This window comes from Aricia agestis, chromosome 10, assembly GCF_905147365.1.
Source record: "Aricia agestis chromosome 10, ilAriAges1.1, whole genome shotgun sequence".
NCBI classification, from domain to species: domain Eukaryota; kingdom Metazoa; phylum Arthropoda; class Insecta; order Lepidoptera; family Lycaenidae; genus Aricia; species Aricia agestis.
The window spans coordinates 5,214,402-5,220,401 of record NC_056415.1 but is presented as its reverse complement, the minus strand read 5'-3'; the positions used below and the strand labels follow the sequence as shown (position 1 = coordinate 5,220,401).

General features: G+C 36.2%; 1 protein-coding gene across 1 annotated transcript in view; it reads left to right on the top strand.

Moving 5' to 3' along the window:
- The first annotated feature begins 293 nt into the window (after positions 1 to 293).
- LOC121731427 (bifunctional heparan sulfate N-deacetylase/N-sulfotransferase) overlaps positions 294 to 6,000 on the top strand; it is a 169,034-nt gene continuing 163,327 nt past the window's right edge. The window contains exon 1 of the mRNA XM_042120843.1: positions 294 to 566. The gene's annotated coding sequence lies outside the window, so the exon portion shown is untranslated. The remainder of the gene's footprint in view (positions 567 to 6,000) is intronic.

The window sequence follows — 6,000 nt, the reverse complement described above, 5'->3', positions numbered from 1 at the left end:
GCTTTAAAAACTACTGTTTTTCTTAAAAATCAGGCGTTCTATTACTTTAAAAATAGGCAGTTTTTAAAGCAACCATAATAAATATTGTGTTTTTATGCTCTGTCCAATGACTAGTACTGTCCATTGTACTGGTCATTTACCCTATTATATTATTAAGTATTTTAAAAAACAAGTTTTCATTATTGTTTTTTTTAAATTATTAACCATGATTCCTGCAAAATTCAAATGTGAATGAAGGAGAAGAATAAATGTCACTTTTGACATAAACGCATATCGTGCTTTCATTTTCCAAAATTTGAGACGTCAAAAATATAATCAAGAATTCAAGAACTTTATTGAAAATATAAGTCTTTGATGCGTCCGAAATTGGAGCTGTATCTATACAAAAGTTTTGTTTGTTGTTAGTGAAGCAGTTTGGTGTGATAAATAAACATTTGGTGTGGCTCAAGCAACTAGTGTCAGAATAATATTCAAATGACTTTGAAAGACTAGAAAAAACTGGAGTCTTGTGTGGTTTATGATAGCTTCCCGGAATACCTGTTTACGTCGCTGGGTCTCCCTAAAAGGTACTAGCAAATGCAAGATATTTCTATACAATACTAACTTATATTCATTTCAAATGTGAGTTTTTAGGAATATTGTTTACTTACAGATTGTTTTTAGAATTCAATAATAATAGAAGAGGTAGCTCATAAAACACACAAAGTTACAATATTCGTAGATACCTGTTGCATAAATAATGTAATTTTATACGTGGGAGAACCATGCTTCGGCACGAATGGGCCGGCTCGACCGGATAAATACCACGTTCTCACAGGAAACCGGCGTGAAACAGCGCTTGCGCTGTGTTTGAGTTTACCGGAGGCCCAATCCCCTAACCCCTCCCTATTCCCTTCCTTTCCCTCCCCTATTACCCTATTCCCTCGTAAAAGGCCGGCAACGCACTTGCAGCTCTTCTGATGCTGCGAGTGTCCATGGGCGACGGAAGTTGCTTTCCATCAGGTGACCCGTTCGCATAAAAAAAATATACAAGAGATTACTGTAAAATTAAGTAGTAATCTGAAATTATTATTGGTTTCAAAATATTTTTAGGGAATAATGTTACTCTTTTTATTAATTATTTCTAATAACCATCACCATGAATGAATAAATAAGTCCAATTGTCGGCAGACTTGATGCTTTATTTTTGAAGAATATCACAGTTAAGAATTAATTAAGAATACAAACCATGAAACTTGCTATTATTATAAGTAGCAGTCGCTGCGCTTTTCAACTATGTAATTATCCGCCATCCGCATATACCAGGAATAGCAAACCAATGGCACACGGCAAAATATTTTGAGCAGTGATTATTCTACAAAAGTGTCAAGTTAGGCTAGGGGCATTATATTATATTGTGATGGCCTGTCACATACCCCCGTCTAGTCTCGCGTGGACCCTTGGGGGTTGGACCACTTTGGGTATCACTGGCTTAGACACTTTGTTTTTAAACCATAGCATTGTCATAATATCTTGTAGGGTGTTTTGTGAACTATGGCATACCATATTATAAGTATGACAATAAATTGGTGGCTTCGCAGACTACCGTCTACCTCTGACCGATATGCCATTGCTATTTAAATTATCAATCTGATATAAACTTAGGGCCTGTGTCACCACTTCCTGATAAGGCTATCCACCAATTAACTTGACAGATCAAGTAAGGAGAATCTGTCAAAAAGTTGTGAATAGCCTATTAGACACTTTATCAGAAAGTGGTGAAACAGGCCCTTACAGTTAAAAATATGACTGAAAGAATGAAGTAAACACTATAATAATATGGACTAGTCATTAGTGAGTCATGTTACAAGCAATAAACAACATTTTGGCATTAGGAATGTCCATGATATACCTAATATAAAGTTTGTCGGAGTTACTATTTTTTGATATAGTTTCATTGTTTCACAAAGACTTAAGAAAATCAGATCCCGTCTTAGGAATTGTGGGTGCAAACACAAGTCTGTTTTTATAATATGCTCATTATAATTTTCCTATTTTCCTTATAAATATGACTGAAAGAATGAATACTTAATATTATGTTTGATATATTATAATATGTAACTGTAGTGAGTTCGACTAGCACTTGGCTGGCTTATTGTACTACTAGTACTAGACCGTAATAAACAATGAGATTTCTGATTGCTATTTGATATTATAAATTATGATAGGAATCATTATTAGAGTTAAATCTCTTTTTTTAAGGTTCCGTACCGCATTCCGTATTCGCAGTAGGCCTACCTACACCTACCGAGTAGGGTGGCGAGACAGTGCTCTCCGCCAATGATCATCGCGTAAACGTTCTACCCACAAACCGCTAGTGTAATAAGGTCGACGAAAGACGTCCGCGGCCTGTAAACTGTTAACTGTGCCTACGCTGTGTATGGCCGATGGCGTATCCGGATTCCGGATTTTGGACGGTGCTAGTTATTATGCCAGGGATGGCCCTGATGTATTGACGCGCTGATTAAACTGGAAATCGCTTTGTTTGGATGGGGCGCTTTATCTTGCACGGCTTTAAGTCCAATTTAATTGTCGACGGCACTTGTCGACGGCACTTGTCAACGACACGCGTCGACGGCAGTTGACAGCACTAGACGCGTGCCTTTGACAAGTGCCGTTCGTCTGTAAGCGCTCTAAAAAAGAGGATGAATTATTAGCACTGCGGTTAAATTTGTATACCGATCTCTATACTCCACTCGGGCTAACTTGTCGCTAGCGGTCATTGACTCCCTGTCAAAAACTTGTCATTTTCCATATAAACCGCGATTGACAATTAAGTGTCAAATACTGTCAATCGTGGTTTTATATGGAAAATGACAAGTTTTTGACAGGGAGTCAATAACCGCTAGCGACAAGTTAGCCCGAGTGGAGTAATGCTAATACAATTTACAAAGCAGTCCATCTAACATGTTTGAAATGCAAATTAAATAGCAAGGCCTCGCCAAAAATCATTCACTTAGACGGCCCGAATGTTGAGTGGCATTTATCAAAGGGTCCAAGATCAAAGCCATCGGGCCGCACAAATAAAAATACTCCTGTTTCTTTGTATTTCTTGTAGAACCCTTATTTAATGTAATGAATTATATTGGTTATTGGTTATTTCATGTCTGTCGATACCGCATTTTGGAATTTGAATATGCTCAATACGCATCATGAGTGCTAAATAACTTGAGATAATTCTTCAAGCCCCATAAGAGCACCGGTGATCGCGACAACAATAGAATACAAAAGCATTTCCTGGAATCTGCGATCGAAGTAATAAGTAAATATGTAGTAACTAGTAGCTAAATAAGTAATATTATGTAAGATGTTATTTCGAATTTTTGTTATTCCACGAAAAAGAACCTTGTGCCTATCATAAAAGCAAGGAAGACGTCTGGGTTTTTAAAAAGTATCACAGAACTGTAATAAATTACCCTCAGAAGTCTTATATTCATAGTACGAAATTGTTTAAAAAAATACAGTTCAGACGATGATGATACCGAAATATCCATAACCATAACTCAAGTTCTTTTACCAAAAAATTATACCGTTTCCAAGACTATTCTATTGAAGTTCGTTAACAACTTTTCAAAAGTTTGCTGACCTCCTTAAATTTGGCGCTAAATTATCCTCCTAATAACTAAAAGTTACACCTTTATTCTTTCCCTTGCTTTCCCTTTAAGGAATTAGCTTTCTTATTTGGTTAAATATTTTAGAAGCTGCAATGTTAAAATAAAAATAGCGCGCGGTAGTTCCCTTCATAGAGTAACTTATACTATAGTATGTAGTTCCCGTTGAACCATGTAGATTGTAATTTGTAGGCTACATTACTGCAAATTGCAAAATTTGCACGACAGAGGTGTTTCCGCGGTAAGCTTACTTCAAACTTCAATGTTTACACTTTACAGACAGACAGATACATCACACATAAAACGCCCCTATTTTAGGGGCGTTTTATGTGTGATGGTGTAGGGGGTTAAAAGCTGGGAAGAGGGGTCGAACTTCGAAGTCGAACATCAACGATCAACTTTTCTCAATACTTTCCTTACCACCTCTTATAGTAACACTTTTGAGCAAGCGATAGCGCGATGTAGGAGACGGCATGGCGCCATCTATTATAAATTTTTGGAACTAACTTAATTTGAACAAATTTACGCATTTTCACCCCCTTACATCCCTTTCTTCCAGTTAAAAGGATTTTTTCTTTTCTTTTCCTTTCTCAGGATTTAGACTATCTGTACAGTACAAAATTTCATTACAATCCGTTCGGTAGTTTTAGCGTGAAAGCGCTCGACAGATAGAGATACTTTCGAATTTATATTAGTATAGATTTACAGACAGACAGACACATCACACATAAAACGCCCCTATTTTTGACCGATTTCCAAAAAGGAGGAGGTAATTGCGTAGGGATTATTAAAAACGGGAGTGGGCCGTGGGGTCGAAGTCGAACATCAATGATCAACTTTCCTCAATAATTAAAAAAAAAAACTCAAAAGGAAGTTTCATCCTTACCACCTCTTACAGTAACGTTGACGTTTGAGCAAGCGATAGCGCGATGTAGGAGACGGCACGGCGCCATCTATTATGAACTTTCGGAACTAAATTAATTTGAACAAATTTACGCATTTTCACCCCCTTACAACCCTTTTTTCCAGTTAAAAAGTAGCCTATGTCCTTGCTCAGACCTTAGACTATCTGTGTACAAAATTTCATTACAATCGGTTCGGTAGTTTTGGCGTGAAAGCGAGACAGACAGACAGACAGAGATACTTTCGCATTTATAATATTAGTATAGATATCATATTTTCTTTAATCTGCATTGGAAGAATACGAACCAAATTTTAGTCTTTAATGAAATGAGAATATAATATTATATTATCATACGTAGTTATTATGTATTTGATATATTTTAGTCAAAGGAAAATCCTTTCTCAAAAGATTTTTTTTTCATGTATGCAAAATTGCGCAAACCTTTTAAAGCCGCCTAAAGCCAACATTAATGTAGGTAGTAAACTAATTGTCTTGGCCAAATTGTAGCTTTTCCTTGCCAATATTTGTAAAATCGGGTCAACTATCCAACTATCCGGTCCACACTCCTGTGATTAGGGCATCACTGCCAAATTATCCGCATAAAATTGATCCCATCTCAATGAGCTACTTAAATTAGGATTAAGCCGGATAAAAATTTCGTTCAGGCTTACTTGAATTTTACACAGTAAGTCACGATCTTTCGCTTAGGCGAGTTTGGCTACTTGTGATTTTTAATGAATAATTATTATAGAATATAGAGCTATCGTGCTTTATCGGTTTTAAGCTTAAGAGCGCACCTGACCCTAACTTGACTACATACTTAAACCTAGACCTCAAAATCTGTAGGGTCTAGAAAACTGTTTTTTTTTTTGACAAAAGTAACTTCAGTTCATGAAGATTTTTATGCTCAAGACGAAAACACGATTTATTAGTGAAAAAATGCTCTATAGTTTCTTTTTTACAAAAAACCTTGTTTTAGGCAAATTTGTGCTTGGATGTTTGCTGTCTTTTATATTGTTTAATATCTAAAAAGGCATTGATAAAACCTAAATTTGCTCAAAACACTTTTTTCATAATCATTATAGTTCGTCTTTTATTCAAGTAAAACTAACTTTGCGATGATTCCGCGTCGTCCTTTTTCACCTGGCATATGAAAGACGGGCGTGAGTGTGAAGAGAGAAGGACGATGTTTGATTTTTTGAGTCAGGAGCGCTCTTAAGGACACTTTTTGTGTGTGTAGTTGATAAAATAAATCATTCAATCGATCACTAGAAAGGTAATCTGGAATTTAATTCTTGTCTGATTATCTTATTTGGTCACTACCATGCTCATGCTGAATACAAAGAACGATTTTCTTGAATGGGCAACAATATTTTTTGCAGCTGACCCTTTACTTCATAAAATCCTCCTCATAAATTATTACCGACTACAACGTAGCAGCCTGGA